Below are 10,091 nucleotides of genomic sequence, written 5' to 3' on the forward strand. Positions count from 1 at the left end.
GAGCATATGGGAAGTGTGTGTATGGTCTGTTCGATTTTACTGTGAAGCAAAAACCGCTCTTAGAAAATAGTGCCTTGGGGGCGCCCCAGGGGCTCAGTTGGTTAAGTGTCCGACTCTCCGTTTCGGGTCTCAGGTCAGGATCTCACGGTTCATGAGTTCGAGTCCCGCATTGGGCTTCATGCTGACAGCGCAGAGCCTGGTTGGGATTCTCTCTTCCCCTCCCCACCTCGGTCTCTCCATCTCTTTCTCAAAATAAGTAAATAAACTTAATTTTTTAATTTTAAAAATAATATCTTAACCTCCCACCCACCCCCAAAAAAGGATAAAAAACCAATTCTCCCCTAGAGCCTCAAGGCCAATGGCATTCCGCTGACACCTTGATTTCGGAAGCCGCTGGAAACACCAGTAATAGACTTTAAACACCCACAGCATGGCATTCACCCCTCGAGATCTAATGTGACAATACACACACACCTCCCACCTTGACCGTGGTGCCTGCGTCCTGAGCGGCCCTGATTTGCACTTGCTCCCTGTATAATTCTTTTAAAAAAGTAATTTTAGGGGCAGCTAGGTGGCTCAGTCGGTTGAGTGCCCGACTCTTGATTTTGGCTCAAGTCATGATCTCACAGTCGTGGGATTAAGCCCCGTGTTGGGCTCCCACTGAGTGTGAAGCCTGCTTAAGATTCTCTCTCTCCCTCTGTTCCTCTCTCCCACTTGTGGTCCCCCCCTCACCGCTCTAAAAAACAAGTTTTTGTAACTCAATTTAAAAATCAACATTGTTGAGGTATAATTGATATACAAAAAAATGCACCAATTTATCATACCCATTAGGACAACGTCTATCAAAAAACAGCAACAACACCTTCATGTATGGCTGGTGAGAAAATAAATGGTCCAGCCGCTGTGAAAAACAGTATGGCCGTTCCCTCCCGGCCCCCAAATCAGGAACAGATTACCACTGATCCAGCAATCCCCTCCCAACCCAAGTGGCCACTGTCAGATGAACAGATAAACAAAATGGGGGGCATCTGTACAATGGAACATGATTCAGCCTTAATAAGGAAGAATGTTCCAGGGCCCCTGGGTGGCTCAGTCGATTAAGCACCTGACACTTGCTCTGGGTTCAGGTCATCCTAATTTCATGGTCATGTGATCGAGCCCTGTGTCAAGCTCTATGCTGATGGCGTAGAGCCTGCTTGGGATTCTCTCTCTTTTTTCTGCCCCTCCTCCCGTTTGGTCTCTCTCTCTCCTGTCTCTCTCTCTGAAAAACAAATGTAAACTTTTTTTTTTGAGAGAAAGAGAGAGAGGGTACAAGTGAGCGAGGGGCAGAGAGAGAGGGAGAGGTAGAGAGAGAGAAGCGGGGCTCACCCGATGTGGGTCTCAAACTCATGAACCGTCAGATCATGACCTGAGCCAAAGTCAGATGCTTAACACCTGAGCCCCCCAGGAGCCCCCAAAATAAATATAAACTTAAAAATAAAAAGGAAGGACATTCTGATGCCGGCTACAGTGAGAATGAGCCTTGAGGATGCTCTGGTCAGTGAAATAAACCAGTCACAAAAGGACACATGGTGTTATTATTTCACTCCTGCGAGGTAGCTAGAGTTGTCCGACTCATAGAAACAGAAAATCAGGGCACCTGGGTGGCTCAGTCAGGTATGCGTCCGACTTTGGCTCAGGGCATGATCTCATGTTTCGTGGGTTCAAGCCCCGCATGGGGCTCTGTGCTGACAGCTAGCTCAGAGCCTGGAGCTGCTTCAGATCCTGTGACTCCTTCTCTCTCTGACCCTCCCCTGTTCATGCCGTTTCTCTTTCTCTCAAAATTAAATAAAATAAAAACATTTAAAAAAATTTTAGGGGCCCCTGGGTGGCTCAGTTGGTTAAGCGGCCGGCTTCAGCTCAGGTCATGATCTCACAGTTGGTGGGTTCGAGCCCCACGTCTGGCTCTGTGCTGACAGCTCAGAGCCTGGAGCCTGCTTCGGATTCTGTGTCTCCTTCTCTCTCTGCCCCTCCCCTGCTCGCACTGTCTCTCTGTCTCTCAAAAAAAAAAAAAAAACAAATAAAAGACATTAAAATTTTTTTTTTAATTTTTAAAAAGAAACAGAAAGTCAAATGGTGATGGCCAGCCCCTGGGAGGGAGGGAGACATGAACAGCCACTGTTTAATGAGTACAGAGTTTCCATTTTGCACAATGAAAAACTTTCTAGAGGTTGGCTGCACAACAGTGTGAAAATACTTAACACCACTGTGATGTACAAGCACTATCCTGCACCTTAAACAGCTAAGACACGGGGCGCCTGGGGGACTCACTCGGCTCAGCATCTGACTCCTGCTTTTGGCTCAGGTCAGGATCTCACAGTGCGTGAGATCAAGCCCCACACTGGGCTCTGTGCTGACAGCACGGAGCCTGCTTGGGGTTCTCTCTCTCTCTCTCTCTCTCTCTCTCTCTCTCTCTCTCTGTCCCTTCTCCTCCTCCCTCCACCCCCAAAATAAATAAATAAACATTCTAAAAATAGCTAGGATGTATATTTTATGTTATACACATTTATACCATGATCATAATTTCAAAACTGTGAAAGCCTACAACTCAGTGAGGTTCCAGAAACGCACACAGCCGCATGCTCGCCTCTCCCTTGCAGACACGGAACATTTCCATCATCCCCTGACCTTCCTCCCGACCCCCTGCCCCGGGCCGCTGCCGCTCTGCTGGCCATCACGGTCCACTAGACTTGTTTTTTCAGGATGTCATCTGCGTCGAAGCACGCGGTATGCAGTCTTCTGTGCCTGGCTTCTTTCTCTAGGCATGCTGTTTCTGAGATTCACCCACGACGTTGTGTTCATCCAGTCTGTGCCTCTTCGTCTCTGTCTCCTCTCCCATCGAGTCGCGGGACCACAATGCGTCCATCCACCTGCTGACAGGTGTCCGTGCTGCCGCCGGTGTCAATTACTATGAACTAAGCTGCCGCAAATACTCTGGACAGATCTTTTTACGAACTTAAATGGTCCCTTGTCTCGGGTGGATCTCTAGGAGTGGATCAGATATTAGGTGAATGTTTAGCCTGATGAGACACATCCAGCTTCCCAAAGGGGCTGCGCCATTTTGTGCCCCGATGTTCGGCACCGTCTTGGAGCTCCAGCCTCTTGGGGGCGGGGGGGGGATATTTCTGACCCAGGAAAGACGTCAGCAGCTCTGGAGCCAGGTGGAGGAGTTTATCTGGAGAAGAGCAGGAAGGGAGGAAATTGATGCTGGAAGCGGAGGCAGATAAAGGGGGAAAGCAGGAAGCTGATGATAACAGGTGCCTGATAGTCCGTGTTCTCGTGGGGAGATAAGACGAGGCACCAGGAAGCTGGGGGGGGGGTCTCTGCTACTTGGAATTATAGCCCCTGAACCAAGACCAAGGAGGAGTTGGTGAGAAAAGCTGGAGAGAAGGAGTCAGATCAACTGTCTTGTGAGAGAGACGCTATTTCATTCATTCATTCATTCATTCATTCATTCACACAATTACTTCCCAACCCATAAACATTTCTCAGCATTCATGATATGCCAGGTACAGGAATTCCAATGGAGACCAAGAGGTCAGGGTCTCTGGACACAGAGGAATCTGAGAAAAACAACAGGCAGAGAGGAAGCAGCCATTTGTAAAATATTAGAGACTTCATGAACCCATTTATATGAAATTATAGAAACAGACAAAATTACTCCCGGGTTGAGGAAATGTGAGAACAATAGCTACGTGGGAGCAGAGGCAGGGATTACCTGGGAAGAACCATGCAAGAACTTTCTGAAGGATGGGTACGTTCTGGTGCCTTCATGGGGATTTGGATTCCACAGGTGAATGCGTTGGTCAAAGGTCAAAGGAAACACACCTGGGATTTGCACATTTTGTGCTGTTTTACTCAGAAGGAAACAGGAAGGGTGGCAAACAAATATTGGGTTCTAGTTTGTGCTCTGTGGGGTAGAGTCTTAGGGGGAAATAAGCTAACGTCTGCAACTTTGAAAAATGTAGAAAGATACAAGACGGATCGAGGGGTGGAGGGAGGAATCGGTCTGTAATATACTGATCATGCGGCCTGCGGGGGGGGGGTTCATTCTTCAGCGCAAGCTTTCTGTATTCTTGCCAATTGCCATAATGAAATGTTGGGGCTCGATGTTGTGCTTGGTGCCCTTCTGGGGCTCACAGTCTGCTGGGCAGAGGGGCAGGGGATGAGGAGGGATAGAAAATGGTGTGCTCCCATGATAAGGTTGCAGGTGGAACATTCTGGAAAATCCATCCCCCAGACCCTGTTCTTCTAGTCCGAAGGCGAAGGGAGGGGAGGGAAATGAGGGTCTGTCTTGGAGAGGCCAAGGGGTCTTGTGCTGGGAAGCAGGGCGTAGGGACATGGAGGGGCACCCCCCCCCGTGGTGCCCTCTGATCCTTTCCCAGTGGGTGTCCCCACCAACAGCCCCCTGAGTGACACATGACCACACTTTCTGGGGCTGAGTCAGCAAGTCAGCGGTGACCTTGAAGCCCAGCCAGGTTTCCTGGAAGGACCGGCCCCGCCCGTCACCCCACTTTCCCAGGAAATGGCCTTGTGACAGAATAGATTGCTGTTTCTAAACTCCAACCTCCCCATCACCCCCATCCTAGGAAACCCCCTGAGATCCCAAGGCCTCTTACCAGGTTGGCTGAGGTGTCTGGGGAGGCCCCTAAGGTGGGGCCGGGCACACTTTCCTCAAGCTCTTGCTAGCCCCTTCCCCGTCTGCCCCAGCCCCCCACCCCCACCCCACCTGCAGCTCCAGACACAGAAGGCTCAAATGGTTAGTCTGGCCGACGACAACAGGAAGCACAGAGTCCAAAACCACTTGGACTGTGCTTGCCTACTTGGACTTACTCACTGGGTGAGCCCGGGCACGTGACTTTCCTTCTCTGTGCCTTTGTTTTTGCATCCGTCAAGTGGGCTGATAATAACAACAGCATTTTAGAGTATTGTGATGGGCTGAATAATGGCTCCTCAAAGGTGTCCCTGTCCCAAGCCCTGGAACCTGCGATTATGTGGCCTTACCCGGTGAAAGGGACTTTACAGATGGGAGTCGTTAAATCAAGGATCTGGAGACGAGGCCATCCTGGGTTACCTAGGGGCCCAACGTGAGCATCACGAGTCCTTATAAGAGGGAGGCAAATGGGGCGTCTGGGGGGCTCAGTCAGTTGAGCGTCCAACTCCGGCTCAGGTCATGATCTCGTGGTTCCTGACTTTGAGCCCCGTGTCAGGCTCTGTGCTGACAGCTCAGAGCCTGGAGCTGCTTCGGATTCTGTGTCTCCCTCTCTCTCTGCTCCTCCCCTGCTCACATTCTGTCTCTCTGTCTCTCAAAAATACATAAATGTTTAAAAAAATTAAAATGATGTGTCTCCCTCTCTCTCTGCCCCTCCCCTGCTCATGCTGTCTCTGTCTCTCAAGATAAATAAAAAACATTAATAAACATTTTTTTAAAATTAAAAAGAAAAGATAGAGTCAATAAGGGGCACCTGGGCGGGGGGCTCAGTCAGTTAAGCACCTGACTCTTGATTCTGGCTCTGGTCATGATCTCACAGTTCGTGAGTTTGAGCCCTGCATCGGGCTCTGTGCTAACAGTGCGGAGCCTGCTTGGGATCGTCTCTTTCTCTGACTCTTCCCTGCTCTCTCTCTCTCAAAATAAATAAATTAAATTTAAAAACACACACACAAGAGGGAGGCAGGAAGGTGAGAGAAGGCGATGTGCCAACATGAGCAGAGTCAGGGAGAGATGGAAAGCGCTCCGCTGCCGACCTGAAGCAGGAGGAGAGGGGCCACAAGCCAAGAGGTGTGGGCGCCTACAGAGGCGGAAAACCCAGAAGGAAATTAGATTCTGACCTTGAATTCCCAGGAGCGCAGCCCTGTGGATGCCTTGATTTTAGCCCAGTGAGGCCCATGCTGGCACTTCTGACCTCCAGATCGGTGAGATAACACACTTCTGTCGTTAAGGCTGCAGAGAAAGCGCGTGGTAACTCCTTAGAGCAGTCCTAGGGAACTCACACGATGCCAGCGGCGCAGCTACGGTGCCTGGGACATCGGCGGGGGACGCGGTGACGGTCCTGCCCCTGCACCCCTGGACGCGCCTTCCAGCGCGAACCGGTAACGAACCAGCAAACCACATGCGTCCACGCACCGGAGGCAGGTCACAGCGACCGTTACGGGGTGACGGAGGGGTTAGGGGCCACCTTAGCCAGGGCCACCTCCCTCAGAGAGCAGCCACCTGGAAGACAGAGAAGGGCCACGGAGAGGCCTCAAACCCCAGAGAAGCCTGGGGGTGTGGCTGGAGCAAAGCGGGAACCGTGCAGGAGAAGAAGGTGCCAGGCACCCAGGGCCTGGCTGGTTGCAGGGGAGATGGGGTTTCCTTGAAGGGGCCTTCGCGGGGCGGGGTGGGGGGTTACTCACGGGAGACACTCGCCAGAAGCTTCAGGAAAGAGCGCTACCCAGGGCTCGCCAGTGTTGTGGGCTTTTCTCTTCTCGGCACCTGCGGGAGAAGGCTTCCCGCGCACAAGGACCTGTGTGGGAGGGAGGCTCGTGCTTGTTCCCACTCTACAGATGGGGAAACTGAGGTCCAAGAGGATACAGTCACCTCGCAGGGAAGGGGGTGGAGCTGAAACTCCACCCCCTTCTCTTCCCACCCAGTGTGGGGGACGGGTGTCATCTGGTGGGGGGCAGTGACCCGGTGTGCCCGGCAGGGGGCAGCACGCCTCCTGTGACGGCCCAGCTAGGGAACCTGCTCGAAGAAGGGAGCAATGGAGTTAGAAAAAACACGCGATCTACGGGGCCGGGGGCCTGGATCTTTGAGGGAGGCGCCTGGGGACCTGGACTCCTGGATCCCGTAGAGGCTGGGCCTGGGTCTCTGAGGGGCTGGGGACCTGGGGCCTGGATTCCTGGGTCTCCAGGAAGGTGAGAGCGTGGGTTCCTGAGGGCCCAGGATTTCTGAATCTCTGAGGGGCCGGGAGCCCTCCTTCAGCCTGCTCCCCACACAGTACCCTATCCCCTCGGAGAACGGTGGACATTGTCAGAAAGAAATCCCCGAATCTCCCCATGTGGGCCTGGAATGTTCTCAGGATTCCTGGGATGAGCAGGCGCGGCCCCCTGATCCCTGGGGATGTGCTGTGATTGGGGGTGGGGGTGGAGGTGTGGGCAGCGGGCCCAGGAAGGCCTTCTGAAGAAGGGATGTGCACAAGCCCACTTCTGGACCCCCTCATCTGAGCCCCCCTCCAGCCTCCCCCTTCATCCCAACACACAGAACCAACCGGCCAGGCTCCAGACCGCGAGGCTCCCGGAAGGTGAAAATGCAGAGCCAGCCTGCTCCCACTCCACACTGGCCTTCCTTCTTCCTGTTGACAAGATCACGCAGGGGTGGGGGCCGGTGAGGGGAGCAGGGAGGGGTGTGAGTGAGTGGGGAGGGGTGTGGCTGGGAGCTCGGGGGGGGGGCAAGCCCTCTGCCCCACCCCCTGGAAGGGGGCCCAGGTCCTACCCTTGGGCAGCTCCCAGTCCTGGGGCAGGTGCTCAGTTAATGTAGGAGTTCGGGGCGTGCAGAGGCCTGTGGGGACTGGGTGGGGGCGGGGGTCCCTGGCCCAGCCTCTGTGGGCAGGGAGGCCTCTGAGCACACCTGTCACTGTGAAGGAGTGAGTGAGTGAGTGAGTGGGTGAGTGCAGGAACCAATGAAGCTCCGGGGAGGGGGCTGGGCTGAGATGTGGGAAGTCAGGGGAAACTGAGGCATGCATGGGGGCGGGGAGGAGAGCAGAGGCAAATGGGAGGGCGGCTAGTGGAGGAGCGCTACTTTTTCCCATCAGCCCCTTCTTTGGAGCAGCGTGCAAAGGGGACCCTTGTGCGTGTCTGTGTGACCGTGTGCCTGAGTCTGTCTGCATGTTTTGTGGGCCTGGAATGTTCTCCAGATGTCTGTGCGTTTCATTTCGGGGAGGGGAGGTTTGTGTTGGTACGTGTGATTGTGTGATGTGTGCCTCTGCGCACGTCGGGTGTGTCTATCTTGCATCCGGGGGTTGTGTGTCTGTATTGTGTGTGTGTGTGTGTTGTGTGGACCTGTGTGTAACCCGCGGGTATTGTGCATACGCCTACTGCGATTCGTCGTGCGTGTCTGTGGGTCGACATGCCGTGTGGCATCTTTGTGTGTGTGTTGTGCAGGTGTCTAGGGGTGTGTCTGTGTGCGTGTGTGTTTCCAGTGTGTCACGTCCGTGTGCATGTATCGTGGGTGTGTCTGCGGTTGTCGCGTGGTGACTGTCGGTGTCTGTGTATCTGTGTGCGGGTGATGGTGTCACATCCTCCCTGTTCCCTGTGTGTGTGTGTGCATGCCTCTGTGTGCCTGCGTGCCGGGGGCCCCACCTGACACCCTCACTCGGCTGTCTCTTGAGCCCAACCCCGGGTCCTGCAGAATTTCCACCTCCCCAGAGCACTGGGGTCCTGCGTGGGGGCGACACGGGTTCTGAGCCTGTCAGGGAGGGGCGGCCAGGAAGCCCGGCGCCCTCCTCCATCAGGGAAACTGAGACCCAAAGAGGGCAGAGACTGTGGAAGCCACGCGGTCAAGGTCGGGGGAGGCCGCAGGGCCAGCCCCTCTCTGGGGCCTCTGGGAGGGGACTGAGTGGACTTCCCCATGAGAGGGGGCGGGGCACCCACTCAAGGCTTTGGTTGCAGAGCCCTGGAGGGGTGGGGGGAACCCTCTGGCAGCCAGCCTGAACCGAGGAGGAAAATCCAACCTCCCCGAGCAGTCTGCTCAGACCTCACCTTATGCATCCTTTAGGTTCAGAATCCTCCGGTCTAAAGTCGCTCTCCCCCGCCCCCACCCCTCCACCGGGGACCCTAACCCTGCTTTTCCAGCACCTAAAACTGTTCTGTGGATTTATGAATTTTAAAGTTCGTTTTCACGCTGCTTCGTGGATGAACCTTGAGGACCTCACGCTAAGTGGAAGAGGCTAAACACAAAAGGACAGATCCTGTGGGATCCCAGTTAGATTCAGTCCCTAGAGGAGTCCTGGCCCCAGAGACCGGAAGTAGATGGTGGGAGCCAGGGGCTGGGGGAGGGGGAGGGGGAGCTGGTGTTTTAGGGGGACGGAATCTCCGTTTGGCAAGATGGAAAGTTCTGGAGACGGCTGGTGGGGATGGTGGCACAGGACGAGTGTGCTTAATGCCACCGCAAATGATTAAGATGGTGAAGTGTATGCTCTGTATCTTTTATCACAATGAAAAATGAAACCTGCCTCTCAAGAAATGGGACTTTGTTCTCAGAACCTGGCACACAGTAGGTGCTCAAAGATTGGTTGCTGAGTGAATGAAAGAGGAGAGGTCATCTGTCCTCAGCAGATGGAGAGACAGAGAGAAAGTGCACTCAAGCCTGATGCTGGCTCCTTCTCCTTGTCTGGTAATTATGCTTCAAAGCAGTGGTTCCCAACTGGGGGTGAGTCTGGGGGGCGATGTCTGGAGACATTTTCGGTGGTCGTCACTAGGTGGAAGGGGGGACCATAACTGGCAGCCAAGGGCAGAGGCCAGGGATGTTGCTACAGACCCGGCAATCTACAGGACAGTCCCCTCCCCAACAACAGAGAATCATCGGCCTCAGTGCCAACAGAGCGGAGGATGAGAAACCCAGTTTTAAAGCCACCTCTTCCTGCAAGCCCTCCGGGATTCCACACACCCCCTCTTTCCTTTCTCCCTTTGGCAACATCAGTAGAGACTGACCAGGAGGGGAGAGCCCGGGGCTGGGCCACCAGGATGGGGTTGGGGTCGGCCAGGCGGTTCCTTCACCACTTTTGCATTGAACCTGGGGCCCTGTCCTAGGTGCTGAGGTTCTAAATTTAGCGGTTGTGGCTCCGCCCCGCACAGAGCACAGGTGAGGAGGGCTGGGGACCCGAACATCTCTGGGGGTGAGTTGGGGTTGAACAGGGTCAGGGCCGTGGCTAGGGTGGGAACCCGCGGGGGGATGGTTTATGGTCTTCACCGGACCCCCGAGTTGTTCCTACTGAGTCCAGATCCAGGTCTGTGCTGAGTGAGGGGGCTGCCCCGGGCTCAAGGATCCCAAACAAGAAAGAAGAACCGACACCCTC

General features: G+C 54.2%; 1 long non-coding RNA gene across 3 annotated transcripts; it reads right to left on the minus strand.

Annotated features, from left to right (window-relative positions):
* Positions 1-2,517: 2,517 nt before the first annotated feature.
* On the minus strand, positions 2,518-7,371 carry LOC115274895. 3 transcript variants are annotated; one of them, XR_003901311.1, is made up of 5 exons: positions 7,287-7,371; positions 6,433-6,542; positions 6,164-6,250; positions 5,869-5,980; positions 2,518-3,214 (listed from the first exon to the last, which is right to left on the minus strand). It is a non-coding gene; the product is annotated as an uncharacterized LOC115274895 (long non-coding RNA). The 3 variants fall into 3 exon arrangements; XR_003901312.1 differs by adding an exon at positions 4,877-5,113 and having other exon boundaries at positions 5,869-6,250; XR_003901310.1 differs by having other exon boundaries at positions 5,869-6,250.
* Positions 7,372-10,091: the final 2,720 nt, after the last annotated feature.

This window comes from Suricata suricatta, chromosome 12, assembly GCF_006229205.1.
Source record: "Suricata suricatta isolate VVHF042 chromosome 12, meerkat_22Aug2017_6uvM2_HiC, whole genome shotgun sequence".
Classification (NCBI taxonomy): domain Eukaryota; kingdom Metazoa; phylum Chordata; class Mammalia; order Carnivora; family Herpestidae; genus Suricata; species Suricata suricatta.